The 15,622-nt window shown below is 42.1% G+C and overlaps 1 protein-coding gene across 7 annotated transcripts in view; it reads left to right on the top strand.

Moving 5' to 3' along the window:
* Positions 1–15,622, top strand: part of GRB10 (growth factor receptor bound protein 10) — a 182,446-nt gene that overhangs the window by 67,494 nt on the left and 99,330 nt on the right. The window lies entirely within an intron of this gene.

The raw sequence follows: 15,622 nt of genomic DNA, 5'->3' as shown, positions 1-15,622 counted from the left end.
TCAGGTTCATCTTTTAGAAAACTTTCAAATGAAATGATGCAGGGAAAAGAGTACAATTTGTTGATAATTTGGCTCTGAAACAGGAAAATTTAAATGCATTTCATTGCTTACAAATGGTCTCATTTAAACTGAATAATCCAAGTCTTGGTATTAAGGTTCATATAAAAATTTATGTTAATATTTTAATCAGAAAATTAGAAAAATATTACACTGAAAGGACTTTTTAAAGCTTATCTCTTATCTTGCACCTTTAAGTTGTACGTTCAAATATCCCATAGATATCACAGGTGGTGGCACCGTGAGGGGAGTCAGCTGGCGCCGTGAAGGTAAATTTGTGACACAGAAGGTAGACTGGGCTTCGTGTGGAAGAGAGCTAATCTCTTTCCTGGGCAGGAGTCACACAGCAGGCAGTGAAGCTGGGCGTCTGACTGTCCCCGCGCCTGAAGCAGGGCTTCAAGGAATGAATGAACATGTCTGTGTTGAAGTCAACTTCTGCTCAGTGACCCAGAGAGTTCGTACTTGTAAGCACAGCCAAGATGCTGGCCACCCTTCCTTGCAACCTTCAATAATTCTACACACAGAGCATATAAAACAGGAAAACCAGAAGGACTCAGCCTAGCTCGGAAACAGGATAGACATTTCCACAGAGCAGTGAGCAGTGCCAACGCTGGTGCCTGTGGTTACAAGTCTAAAAGCAGCACCAATGGTGGAGGTCAGGTCCTAGGCCACGGTAAGGGCCAGGCTCAGCGCATCTAACCAGGAGCTGAAGTGGGGCTCTTCTGCTCCTGAAAGACCCTGAACCCATGGCCAGCCAGCAGGCACAGCAGTGCAGCCAGGGCCGACCCATATAGCCTCACGGGTGCAGCGACCTGTATCCTTCCCTGAGCAGCCCTCCACCACCACACGGGGAGGGGTAAGCAGGAAGGATGGCAGAACAGAAGAACAGAGCACAACCCACCTCAAATGAGTCCGCACATCCACGGTCCAAGCACATGAAGCAATCTCCTACTAAGTACAGCTAAGAGAGTCATCTGATCCCCAGTTTACATACGCAGTAGCTGTAAGTCTGACAAAGGCTTTGAAATAAGTGAGTTTGTAATGCTGAGGGAGATGAAAGAAAGAACAATACCCAGAAAAGAGGACAAGAAACTATGAAATACAACGAGAAGAAATGAAGCAAGAGCAGGTGGGTGCGAGAAAGAGTGCCTAGAAATCTTGGAAATGAAATATATAGTTACTGGCATTTTAGAAAATGCTGGATTCGATCTAAAGAGAATTAACGAGCTGGAGTCTTCTTGCCGCAGCACAGAGAGACATGGAAAAACATGAACGGCCATTGGGTGTTCAGTCTTGAGGAGAGGAGATGGAGGGAATGGTAGAGGGCAAAATTTGAAGAGATGCTACCTGAGAATTGGCCAGAATTGAAGAGAGAGCCAGTCCCCAAACTGTCCTCAAAGATTAAAAGGAAAAATGAAGATTAATCAACCTCTAAAAGGAGTTAGCACTACTCCAGAAAATGGAAGACAAAGAGAAAACCTGAAGGGAAAAAACAGATTTCCCAGCACAGGCATGGCCATTGGACTGACAGCCGACTCGGGCACAGTAAATGCCAGAATGTGATGTGGGTTGTTTCCAGAGTGCTGAGGGAAAAGGAACGGTCCATCTAGAACTTTGTACCAACATTTAGTGAAAGTAAAATAAAGCTTTGTCAGACAAAGATTGAGAAAATATGTTCGTGGCAATCCTCACTAAAAGAATTATTAACTAAATATTGTCCTTCAGGAAGAGCTGTGAATGTGGACAAAAGCATGGAGTGTAAGAAGCAATAACATGCAGAAAGGGATACAGTGTCGTAAATTTAGTTCCTTATGGATTGTTAAAATAAGGGTAAACTCAAACTTCTGATAATAAGACGTTGGGAATGTGTATGTATCTGAGTGAGGGTTGTTCAGTGAATGGTTAAAGCATAATAAGACCCCAGTTAGGAGAAGTAAAATGTAAAATAGCTTGAAGCTACATTAGAAGAAAATAGTTATGTATTTTAAAATACTGGGCACAACTAAATGTTGACTCTAATTCCTATAAGGATCTATAGTGTCTAACCTAGCAGAAAAAGATACTAGGGAATATGTATTTAATAAAAACAACAAACATTAAGCAGAAAAGGAAGATAAATAAGATATGAAAAAAAAGATGTCAGAAAATACAAGATAAGATGGTAGGAGCAATTCCAAGACTGTCTGTAACAGTCTTAACAGGCTCAAATCAGTAGACACACCTAGAACCCTGCACGTAACAGACAGGCTCTGCATTCTCTTCTGACATCTGTGTAGCTCTTTAAAAAGTTGACCATATATGGCGAGTTGCTCTAAGTTTTAAGCAATCTATCTCCTGCAAGCCACGGTCTCTGACCTATTGTGATTAAATCAGACGTCAACAGAAAAACCTCAAAACAAAACACATAAACATGTTATGTGGAAACGTTAAAACACACCCTTACTTCGCTCATGCGTTAAAGAGGAAATCACAATGAAAATATCAGTTATTTAGAACTGAACGAGAAATGAATGTACTGCAGGTTGAGAGTTGTGTAATGCTGCTAAAATAGCATTGAAGACTCAATTTCTGAGATTTAAAGGGAAGAAAAATTGACATAAGAAGAACGAAATTGAATAGCTCTCAGCAATGTAGAAGGATGTAATTACAAAAGTTGAGATCAGAAATTATTGACATGATAAAGTATGAGCCAGTCTTGGGCGAAAGCTACCGTAACTGCAAACCTCTAGCACACTCAGGAGGACAAAAGGCGCGCTGGAAATCCCCAGGAAGAGCGTATCACAGAGTTTTACAAGAAAGAAAACAAGAAAACCGTGAACAACTTTATGACAATAAATATGAAAATATGAGGGAAATGGATAATATGTTGCAAAAATATGAAAAAAATTTCAACATCAAATGCTGTTGAGGATTTGGAGCAACAGGAACTGCTGTCATACTTTGCTGGTGGCAATGCAAAATGGTGCAGCCACTTTGGAAAATAGTTTGGCAGCTTCTTGCAAAACTAAACATACTGTTACCATACAATACAGCAATCGTGCTCCTCGGTATTTACCCAGAGGAGTTGAAAACTTATGTTCACGCAAAAACCAGCACGTCGATGTTTATAGTAGCTTTATTCATCATTGCCAAAATTTGGAAGCCACCAAGATGTCCTTTAGTAGGGGAATGGACAAATAAACTGTGGTAGATCCAGACAGTGGACTGTTATTCAGTGCTAAGAAGACATGAACTATCAAGACATGAAAAGACATAGAAGAACCTTAAATGCATATTATTAAGTGAAAGAAGTCAATCTGAAAAGGCTACATACTGTGTGGTTCCAACTATGTGACATTCTGGAAATGGCAAAACTATGGAGACAGTAAAAAAGTCAGTGGTTGACAGGGGTGATGGTGGGGAAAGACGACTAGGCAGAGCAGAGAGCGTTTTAGGGCAGTGAAAATACTGTGTATGATATTATAATGATGGCTGTAATGATAGATGTATTTGTCCAAACCCATAGAATGTACAACACCCATGAACCCTAAGGTAAACTGGACTTTAGGTAATTATGATGTGTTGATGTATCATTCTAGTGAGTGATGTTAATAATGGGAGAGGCTGTGCATGTGTACAGGCAAGGGGTATATGGGAAATCTCCATACCCCCTTCTCAATTTGGTTGTAAATCTTCCCTTCTAAAAAATTAAAGTCTTTAAAAAAAAAAAAAAAGACCCATCTGAAAGAAGAAATAACCTAAAGACTACCTAAGAAAACCAAGAATATTTCTTATGCAATGTGAATTAAATATTATGACATGATGGAGGGTAGAGCTCTGTGAGCTAAGTATAGACAGCATTCAAAAGTTTCAGGTAGAGAATTCTGAAGAAATAAAAAAGAATAGTTGAAAGAGAAAAACAAAACAAAATTCACCCTTGGAGAAATATAAGATCTTTGTTTAAATAACTCTGGAAGAAATGGAGTCAGTAGTCAGTACCACCCCCCTCAAAATTGCTGAGGAAGTTTTGCAGATGAGTGTCATGCAAACTTCAAGGAACAAATACTTTCTCTCTTTATACAAACAGTTGGAGAGGTGAGGACAAGAACTCTCCCACTCAATTTATAATGTTTGTGTAGCTTTGAAAGAGATCCAAGCTATGAGCCAATATCACATGTTAACATAGAACTAAAAAGTCTGAGAAAAACATTAATTAATCATATTTAGCACTTTATCCTAAATAAAACATAAAACAAACAAATGTTATGACCTAGTTGGATTTATTATAATAGGCAAGGACGCTTTACCATCATTAATCTATGAACACATCCAACATATTAAAAGATGAAAGGAAAAGACATGATCATCTCACCAGAGAAAAGAAGAATGTTTAATGCAATTCAGCGCACATATGATACAAAACAAACAATAACAACAAAACTCTTACTAAACCAGTACTGAAAAGAAACCTCCCTAACCTGTTTTAAGTGTCTTTGTCAAAAACGTATAGCATCCGCCACACATAGTGGAGAAACATTAGAGTCATGTCCATGAAAATCAGAAATCACGCGAGAATGCCCCCTGTCACTAGAGGTCTTTGCCAGTGTAATAAGACAAGCAAACAAAGAAACAGAAATGCAGACACTGAAAGGAAGAAATGAAATCTATGCCTGTTGGCACATGATGTGATTATCCAAATAGAAAATCCACACAGATATACAGAAAGACTTTTTAAGTAAATGTGTTCTTTAAGCCGGCTGGCCAATCTAATATGAGATCAACATAAAGAATTTAATAGTAGTATTGTACAATAGAAAATTATCAGGAAATTATAATGTGAACAGAAATCCCACTCACAAGAATAACAAAAATTATGAGGTATCTAGGAGTAAATTCAACCAGATTATCAGCGTTATAGGATGTTGCTAACGAATATAAAAAAGACCTAAATAAACGGAGAGCTGTCCTGTGATCATGAGTCAGAAGACTTAGTGAAGATGTCACATCCTCCCAAATGTATTTTTAAATTTAATGCAGGTACAATCAAATTTCTAAGAGTTTTGGCGTGACTTGACACATGGGTCCTAGCTTTAATATGGAGGGGTGAAACTCAGTAACAGCCGAGACAAATTTGAAGAACAGCGCGTATGGAGGGGTGATGTGCACGTTCAGAGAGCAAGCCTTCTTATGGGGCCGTCACAGTTAAGAAAGCGTGTTACTGATTCAAGGACAGACAAATAGACCAAAGGACGAGAGTAGACATCCTGTAAAGAGACCTAGATAAACTCACTTGAGCAGAGAGAAGTCACGGCAGAGCACTGAGGACACACGCCTGTGACTGTCCCCATGTGGTGGGGGTACGGCCAGATCCCTACTGCATTCTATCCACAATCCTCAGTTTCAGGTCAACGAAGTCACTGAAAGTGAAAAACAGAATGTTTTATTTATTTGAATAACAAGAATTAATGAGTAGTGAGAATCTTTATGCCCTCAGGCTAAGAAAGAATCTCCTAAATAAGACTCACTGCAACCATAGGGAAACAGGAAATTTGAGTACACGGCAAATATAAATTTCTATACAAACGTAACAGACAGCATTAAAAATGCTAAAAGGCACACCTCGGCCTGGGAAAAATATCTTCAATGCGTATGACATGCAAAATATTAGTGTCTTCAGTTTATAAAAAAAAAATCCTATACATAAGAGAAACAATCAGATAGAAAAACCGGCAAAATGCATGAGCAGGCAATTTGCAAAAAAAGAAAGTATGCTGTGCTTGTGTCTGATTCTGGACTCTCATTTCAACATGAAAAATGTGGAAGCTGACACTCTGAGGTCTGTGATATGGAACAGAAGGCACCAGTCGCTCTCCAGTGTGTCCGAGTGCTGCGTGTCCATCTTCCCTTTTGGCGTCCTCACTGCCCTGTGCGTCTGTAGTGAGTGGGCTCTGGGTTTGCAGTGCAGTGCAGAGGCCTGTGCCCTCCCAGGGTGGCCCTGCCACTCTCCCAGGCAGAGTCTGCACAGCCTGCAGGACCTGCAGCTCACCCTGTGGGTGCCTCCTCCCTGCGTCTCTGGGCTTTCCCTGCCGCCTCTGTGCCTGACACAAAGTTCAACACTCAGTTCTTCCTAACAAGATGACTTGGGATGCATGACAGAATTTGACGAAGATATAGTGCTGTTCTTTCTTCTTCCTTAATTTTCAAGATGTCCTCAGATGCTCTGATTATAGGCCTTCGGTTCGCATAATGTGTTTGATCTAGAGTTGGCTGGTTCTTTGCAAGGGACCTGATGGTTAGAAGAAAAGATTTGCTGTGACTTTCCTTGACCTGTTCCTTCTCTGTGCCAAAGAGGATTTAATGCTCTCGTTTTTATTAGCTGGTTTCTAATGTAAGCAGCTTATTTTTGTGTGACAGTTGCTAAAAATGCCTCACACATTTCCTAGCAGCGCACTGCAGGAAGGGGATGCACTTTCCTTGGAAAGAGGGTGGTTTTGTAATAACTGGAATTACTCTTGACAGTTTTTAAAAATATTTTTTTATTGTGGTAAAATACACATAACATAAAATTTACAATTTAACCGTTTGTAAATGTACAATTCAGTGGCATTCATTATCTTTACAGTGTTGTGCAGTTATCGCCACTATCTATTTTAAAAACTTTATCACTCCAAACAGAAACTCTGTACCCATTAAGCAATAATTCCCCCAGCTCTTGGTAACCTCTGTTCTAGTCTCTGTCTCTATGAATTTGCCCGTTGTAGTTGCCTAATGTAAATGGAATCATACAATATTTGTCCTTCTGTATCTGTTTTATTTCACTTAGCATGATGTTTTCAGGGTTCATCCTGGTTGCAGCGTGTATCAGAATTTCGTTCCTTTTATGGCTGAATCGTATTTGATTGTACATAGATTTTGTACTACATTTTGTTTATCCATTCACCCATCAGTGTACTCTTGGTTTGCTTCCCCCTCTTGGCTATGGTGAATAAAGCTGCAATGATCATTAGAGTACAAACATCTGTTTGAGTCCCTGCTTTCACTTCCTTTGGGGATATGCTTAGGAGTGGAATTGCTTAATCATATGGTAATTCCATGTTTAGCTTTTTCTTGACAATATTTTTGCGATTTTGAAGTTTCAGAGAATTGTGATTTTTCAGAGTTTGGCTTTTTCTCATTTTAAACAATTGTTTTGGGTGGTTATTATTGTCATCACTGAAGCTGAGCTGTGCCACCATGTCTCTTACTAGACCACAGTTTAGCAAAGACATCCCAAGGAGCTGAGAGGTTTCAAGTCCACTTGTGAAGGTCACTAGAGTCGTCCGTGTGTGTATTTCATCCTGACTGTATTCCATTTGGAGACAGGGCTGTGTGTGCATCACAGGGAAGCCTCCTGAAATGTCTTCAGAATGTGCCTGTGACCCCTGGAGTTGTAAATCCAGGGATCCGCTGGCTCAGATGGAGGCACCCTACTCCAGCGCTTGGCTCCCTGAATCGAGGGATGGCTTCTAGGCGCTGACCTTAGACAGTCCTGTCAAACCTGTCCCAGCTCTTTCCTGCTTTAGTTTCTTCTCTTGATTTTCTTTAAACCAAATTTTTCGTTGTTAGCATGCAGTTCTAAAGTGCAGAACTATGTTTTGTGGGATGCTTTTCTTTCTACAAACAGTGTAAGTGAAGAAAGAAAGATGTGGAATGGGACTATTTCAGAATCCCCAATATCTCATTGGATAGTCTGTTTACCAAATGGAAAAGCCCAAAATTAGAAAACAATGTTAGATAACAGAGAAGATGAAACAGATCAAGAAAGAGTGTTCTGTTTTGGTTCTTCCCCGTGAGGGAGCCATTCTGAATGTCATGAGATGGGGGGTGGCCAGGCTTTGGGCTGGCTGTTTTCCTGTCTCTTGTCTCCTCCCACGAGGCCCTGTGACAGTGGGCAGGTTAGTAACCACTGCACAGTTTAGAGTCTTCATTTGTATGTACCCATCTTGCATAATTACTGTGAAAAATCGTAGTAATGGTGATGATAACTTGGAGTCCTGTGCTAAAACCTCCTGCATGTCTTACATGTTTCACTTAATCATCAGAGCTACAGATAGGGAAAGTGAGGCAGAGAGGTTTAGTAACGTACCAGGAAGTCACAGAGAGGTTACACAGTGGGAAAATGAGAATCAAAGCCAAGTCCATCCAACTTCACATTTTGAGATAATTTAGGGGAAACATCTAGCATGTGCCTATACACATAAGCTACCCTGTAAGAGTTAGTTCATGTGTCATGTTTTCCTCTTTTCCCCTGCGATCACTCATTTCTTGAAGGTAAGAAACTGCGTCTTATTTATCTTGAAAGTTCTGCTATAGTTGCTTATCCATAGTTGTATTTAGTAGATAATTGTTTAACGAATTCTTGAACTCGTGTGCCATAAATACACTTGTAGGTTCTAGAAAGGCCCTTAATTCCTGCCTCTACCCTCGGTGTGGGAGGTACTGGTAATTCCAGCCAAGCAAAGATGAAGACCAATTGACGAAGACCTTCCCTTCCTCTGGTACCATTTACGAGGTGTCAGATATGGGTAAGGGATGATAAATGAGAGAATACGAGAGTCAACCAAGAAGACAGTGTGGCTCCTACTGACTGTTGCTTTGGAACCAAGCTTGCATCGTGGTTGTATGTACACACACACACACACTCACACTCACAAGGTGACTTTTATTTTCTTAGTCTCATTTCCTCATAGTGAAATTATGCTGTCTTTCAGAGATGATGTTCTTTTTCTGAAATGCTCAGCAAAATTTTGAATGGTAACGTATTGGCCTCTGGTTGGATATTGATGCCAAAGTTGATTATAATTTTGATTTCTTTTATCTCCCTCAGCCCCCAGGCCTAAACACCTTTTATTAGGGTTGAGATGCAGAAAGGCTAGGAGAAAAGTCGTCTGTAATCCTCTGCCCACAAAGTAACTAATGCCCACATTCTTTCTGCTTTATGGAATACGAAGCACATTCGTGCCATACCTAGTAATTGCATTTGCCCGTGTCATTAGTGATTATTCTGCAACACCAGTTTAAATGATAATAATATAGTCCGTTGAAAGATATGTCAGAATTTCCTGCCCTGTCCTCTATTTCTTACGTATTTAGGTGACTTTCCTGTTAGAAAAACAGGTTCTTAACCCATTAAGAACTTGTGCTTTATATTTTAACCAATTGAACCCACCTAAGCGTCCTATGGGTTGACGGCTGTTATTATCCCATATTTATAGTGGAGGAAACTGAGGCACCAAGGTTAGAAAAATTGCCCAGATCACACCCCAAATGAGCGACAGAGCTGAGTTGGAACCTGTGACTGTGGGCTATGGCATCTTGCTTCTCGCCACTGTGCTGTTCTGCCTCTGGATTAGCCCTCCACCCTTCTCAGAGGCCACTCATATCTTTTTTTCTTTTTGATGCCTCACATTTTTCACTTGTTCAAACTGAGACGTCAGCCATAGGGACCAAATTTTCCTTGTCCTTGAAAGCAGCCAAGCAGATCAGATCCCCATAGTCGCCTCCTCTGTCCCGGACCCCGCTTTTCTTTCCACTGTGCTCATTCCGTCCTTTCCACTTGGAAGATCATTTGTCTCCATGAGGAAGATGGGAACAAAACAGGCATTGAGACCCCCGCTCTCTCTTTGTCTTTCCCAGTGTTAGGCGAGCAGCAGACCTCGCCCTTCCTGGTTCTCATTTGGAGCAGAACTGAGACACCCATTGTCATCCTTTGTGATTTCTCAAGTCTCAGCTCTTCTGGGCCTTCGCTTCCCTGATGCTCTGACAGCTCACGCCATTCTTGTCTGTTTCCTTTCAGCAGATAATTGGACTCCATTAATGTTTCATGTTTCCTTGAGCTGTCAGGATGCTCGCCATTCAATAGAGGGCTTTATCCTCACGCTCCTGTTTTTCTGGTGTGTTGGCTTTTCATCCTCTTGCTCTGTAGTTTGCCTGTTTCTTTCATTCACGTGTTCATTCATTCATTCAACAAATATCTGTTGCTTGGCTAGGCCACACCAGGACTGGGGACACACAAGTGAGTCATTTTTAATTTATTGGTCATATAACATATGGACCTTTTCATCCAAGGAAGTAAAAATTCCTTTCAGAAGTGGCAGGGTACAACTTAGATATAATTCTTTCACTGTTAAGATCAGTGATGTAAGAATATCTTTAGATTTCCCTTAGGTAGAAAACCAGAATATACTATCTCCTAAAAATCTGACGTGTTTTTTCCATTATATTACACTTGATCTAGATTAACCTATTTTTTAAACCACAATTAACCATTTAAGGTAAATATTGTTTGTAATAAGTTACTTTTATTATGTAATTTTAAACTCCAGTTTTAAACTCTATAATTTTAAATTCTAAAGATCTGAAGCTAGAGATTTTCTGTAAGGAAAAGTAACCCTGCATCCTTCAGGACAGAATGTCCTGCTGCCTTCAGAAGTAATTTAACAAGGTTACTAGTATCACTTTCGTTAACACAGCTAATATTATTATAGCCTACAGTGGATTAATCCCATCTCCAAGTCAGTTCTCAGAAATCTTAGTTTCTTACCTGTGGGCGGGCACTGTGCGCACATGTCTAGTTATCCTGTCAGCGATCCTCGGAGGAGCAGACGGTTCAGTCGACTGAAATAACTGGGTGCCCAGCATTGGAGCCAGGGGCCCGCCTGGTCCTTCCACCGCCCTCTGCTCTTTCCCTCAGGACATACCAGGGCTGGTAACCGACACCTGCTCAACTCTGAATTTAGTTCTGACCAGGAAAGACTTTATAATAGTCCTGACTATTTTGGGGGGGCGGGGGGCGGGCAGGTTCTAGAGGAGATGGTGGCACAGATTGTTGACCTTTCCATCTCTGTGAGTATGTTTCAGATGTATTGAAAAATAATCCCAGTGGGCCATTAGTCTACTTGTGCGTCAAACAGCTGTGAACACCTTTGCGTGGCAAATGCTTTCGTTTGGGGAGGTTTGGCGTAGTAAGCCCCAGCTACTGACGCAAAGACCCTGGAATTCTGCATCATACGGGATGGTTTCTACCTACCTTGGAGCAAATGGGGTAACTCTCAGTGACATCTGTTCCCTTATATTTTCCCACCAATTGCCCCTTCTCGCCATGCTTTGTGGTCGCAGAGTGTTTTTTCTTAAAACACAGTTCTGGACACACCACTTTCCTTCTCAGACACTTCTGAGTCCTTCTGTTGGTACAGGATAAAGTGCATGGTGTGCTTCCAGGCCCACATGGTGAGGCCTCACTCTGCCTTCCAGCGTCTTCTCCCATTACGCCTACATACGTGTCACCTGGGCACCAGCTGCAGAATCTACTTGTTTTTATGGAAACTGCTATTTAATTTTGTCCTTCCCTACCTTTGTCTCTGGGTACCCCCACAGTGGTACTTTAACTGCTTCTGTGTGTTTACATTCTCCTCCTCCTCTCAGTCCTGACTCAGATGCCACGGCCAGCTTCCTGGAAGCTCCTCTCTCTTGCCCCCTGCCCATTAAATAAGGTGCTTCCTCTTGGGTCTTCTCCTGTGGCTTTTTCCTTCTCCCCCAAACATAGCACGCTTTGCTTTGTTTCATAGTATGCCAGGTATGTGTCTCTCTTTCCAATTTATTTATAGGTTTCTTGAAACCAGGGATCATGTTTTTCTTTTTAATACTTGGGGAAAACTAAAAGAATGTTGGAGTTTTAGCCACACCAGGGCAGGAATCAAAGCTCCACTAATAGCTGTGTGACATTGGGTGTGTATTTTAAGCTCTCTGACCTTGGTTTTCCAGTCTGTGAAATGGGCGTGATAGGATTTAGCTCCTGGGTGTGGTGCAGGATTCTGTGAGATGCCAAAGTAAATGTTCTTGCGCTGTTGCCCTCTCCCCTCCACTCTCTGAATTACTCCTGACAGGCATGCAGTGCATTGGACATAGCAGACAAGGAGCGCTTGTTAAACGAAGTCCTGAATTAGGTTTTGTCGAGTGCTAAGTGTCTGTGCTCCTTGGAGACAGGAGCAGTGAGTACAGGACTTGTGAAACATACCCTTCTTCTCTCCTTCCGATGGAAATGGAATCCTTCCCACTGCAGTGCCCAGCATCCCACCAAGTGCCAGCTCCTCCTGTTCTAATATGGTCTCCACTGGCGGAACTCAGTGGTAAAGGCACCGGTTTAAAGGGGCATTGATCTTACATCGAGCGAAGCTGCTGTTGCCTAGAAGGACAGATTTTTCATTTCATGGTCACGATGAAGAAGGAGTGAGGGAGAAGGTAGTGATGTCTGAAGCACTGTCTTTTCTCAGGAGATTTAGCTGCATCCGTGGTTGAGTGGAGAAGTGCAAGGCTGTGCCGTGCCAGGGAAGACAGTGCATGCAAAGGGAGAGAGACTGCCACGGCAGGGAGAGCCCAAGGGGAGCACGGCATCGGCTGCACTCCTTGGGTAGAGACTGAGTTGGATTGTTCTATCGTTCCTGCAACCTCAGGGACAACCAGATAGGCCTGACGTGGTCAGGTGGGCTCACACAGGCAGAGGTCTAGCCTGCTAGTTACTGCTTCATGGAGAGAGATCCCTGTGCCTAGAACTGTCCTCCTTCCTGGACATGTGCCATCCCTTGTTGGAATTAGACAGTCTGGCATTTATTCACCTGGTGACCTGTGTGTAAACTGCCTGGTGGGCCTTTTTCCAGGGAACTAAAGGATAGGAGACTCAGCAGCCTCCAGAGAGTTTGGGAACTCTGCCTGGCTGTCTGACTTTCTGGAAAATTCTACAGCTTGATTGATGGTAGCTGGTGACTCCATTTTCCACATATTCAGCTAACATTTGCTGAGCATCTCCTGAGTGCCAGGCGTGAAATTAGGTGATGAGGCAAAGGTGAAAGAACATGCAGTTCTAGAAACTCAAGTTTAGTGAGAAGAAAACTAGAGAAAGTTAAAATTACAATGTAAGAAGGAAGCAACCTGTCAGGCGTGGGGGTGGAGAGACCTGGATTTTACTCCCTACTCTATATCTTGGTAGCTGAGTGGCTTGGTGCCTCAGTTTCTTCATCTGAAATCTGTAACAGTATGCCTAGTTGGCTGGTTTGGTAGGAATATTAGAAACCGCTTGAGCTATGAGATGTGCCTGACCTGGCACTTAGTAGGTGCTCAAGAAATGGTAGTTATTGTTTATCATCATCGTTAATAAATGTGATGTTATATATAGAAAGAGAATAAAAACCAAAATGTGCCTCCTCCCCGTCTTGTGAGTCCAGCCTGTGGACGTGTGCTCCCCCAGAATTTGTGTCCATCCAGACCTGGATTCTGAGAGACACTGTTCTGTGAGCATCCCTTTTTCTGGGGTAGTATTCAGGAGGTGCCGTGTATACGTGTGCTGTTATTTCTCTGAACTGAAAAGTAATGATCATAAGAATAATCTCAGTTATGAATTCTGCTCGTTCCCTGACCCAACTCCAAAGATTTGGATTCAGAATGAATCCAAATGAGTCCCAGGAACCTGTTTTCACAAACAGAGGCTCCCAGGTGACCTGCCCATCAGACAGGTTCGAGGGGGACAGATCTAGATAACGCTGCCCCGCCTGCCCCATCCACATCCTGGAAAGCCAGCTCCTCTCTCCTGGGCATTTCAGTTCTGGGAGATGTGCCATTTCTTGGAATGGCCTGGTCCTTCTCCTGGAATGACTTTCCCATCCTGATGCCTCGGAACTTGGGCTCTTCTTAGAGCTGCGTGCCCTCTGCTTGACTGTCTTGCCTGTAAACAGAGACCTCGTTTTAAAATTCTTCTCTTCTGCCAAGTAATGAGCATAACTATCCTCAGAGAGTTTCTGGCCCCTACGTACTTGCTGGTTTGGGTACTTCATTAACTCTGCCCAGGTCCTTTTCATCTGAGGACACAAACTGGACTCTGTGCTGCCTTTTACTCCCTGCTTCTCCCTAACCTCTCTCACCAGGTGCCAGTGTGGGGGTCCCTCCTGATGGCTTGAGGTGGCCCCTTTCCTGAGGAGCCCGCTCTTTCTTTAGGTTGTCTCTACCCACTGACCTCCAGGAGTTGCCACTAAACTGGAGCAGGTTTTAGCTTCTTCCTAGAGGGAGTTACTTTTCCAGAGGTTAGTATAAGAAGTTTCATATCCCTCCTTGCTACTTTGTGTCTAGCACGGTCATTCTTTTCCAGAGCTGTTGCCTAGCCCTTCATTACATTTAGGTGGTGAGATTCTTGTCTGTTTTGTTAACATCTGTATTTCCAGAACCTGGAACACTGTCAGATACATTGGTGATCAGTAAATATTTGTTGAATGACGAAAAATATTGGCCACATGAATGTATTTTAAATTTATGGAGTTAAATTCATGGAATCATAGAGTCTTAATATTGAATGGGATAATAAAGACTCCCCGGTGTCTAATTTACCTTTAAAAAATTGTCCTTTTGAGAGCACAGTGCTAGTGAGTGACAGACTTTTGGACTGTGGCCTGAATTTTCCCTCTTCAATTCCAGCGTTCTTGGACTCATATTTTTAGAGTTGATAGAAAATGAGAACCTTCCAGAATGACAAGTTATTTACATAGTTTCTTGCACCCAGACTTCTGCCTGATTTATGATGTAATAGAAGAATTAGGAATCAAAATCAGAAGGTTAAGAAGAAACACTAAATTGCTAAGGAAGACTTGAGAAGGATTCAGTTCATCTTTTGCCCCTTTTCAGTGATATTTTGTGAGTCTGTTTCTGTTCTTTTTTCCCCTCGAATTGTCTTCTGATAGTACAAATAGAGACTGCACAGCTGAATTTGTACTTTTTAATATAGTTTGTGGCTTGGGTCCTTGGTCCTTGCCCGACAGGCTGTAACTTTTTGGTAATGGAAAATTCCTTTCCTATGTTGTGTATGCTCCACAGTGCAGAATACAACTGTCTTAAAAGACACGAAAGAGACTTATGTCATGTCCAGGTGCTTCCTTGCAACAATGTGGCAGGATGAAATCTAAGAAGGACAATTTCACTCTTTTCTAGGTGATCTTCACTGAACTTCAGATGCCAGTTATTGAATTTCAGTGAATGAAATCACTGAGTGAAACGAGTGAAAGCTTTCTTTTTTTTTTTTTTTTGAGTAGAATTATTCTACAGTTCTTCAAAATGTAGATTAAAAAAGTAAATCTCGCTGGAATCAAAGTCCAGAGTGATTAATCATTATTTTACTTTTTTTTTTGCTTGTTTGTTTTGGTGGTATAGGTAAAGTTGTCTTGCCACTAGATTATTTGCATCTGCCCTGGAGATCTGAGATCTGCCCTGGACTTTGTGACATCTCCTTCCCTCTGAGTGTTGCAGTTTCCTGGGCTGTCACACAGCCCCGGCAGTAAAGAGGGACTTGGCAGGACGAGGAGACATGCCAAGCCTCCTGCCCTAAAGGTAGCTACAGCCAGCGTTCTGGACCACTTCTGGCCTTGGGCACTAGCTGCTCTGGGGCAGTGGGTGAAGCACCATTGGCACCACTGGGTGTGCGAGGACACAGACTTACTGTTTTTCTATAGGTTCTGTTCATAGAGCCTCCACTGGTGGTTGAGCTTTGCAAGAGCCATCATAAAATGAA

Source organism: Equus quagga, chromosome 8 (assembly GCF_021613505.1).
Source record: "Equus quagga isolate Etosha38 chromosome 8, UCLA_HA_Equagga_1.0, whole genome shotgun sequence".
Classification (NCBI taxonomy): Eukaryota; Metazoa; Chordata; class Mammalia; order Perissodactyla; family Equidae; genus Equus; species Equus quagga.
Note: the sequence above shows the minus strand (reverse complement) of the source record. Positions and strands in the feature narration are given on the sequence as shown.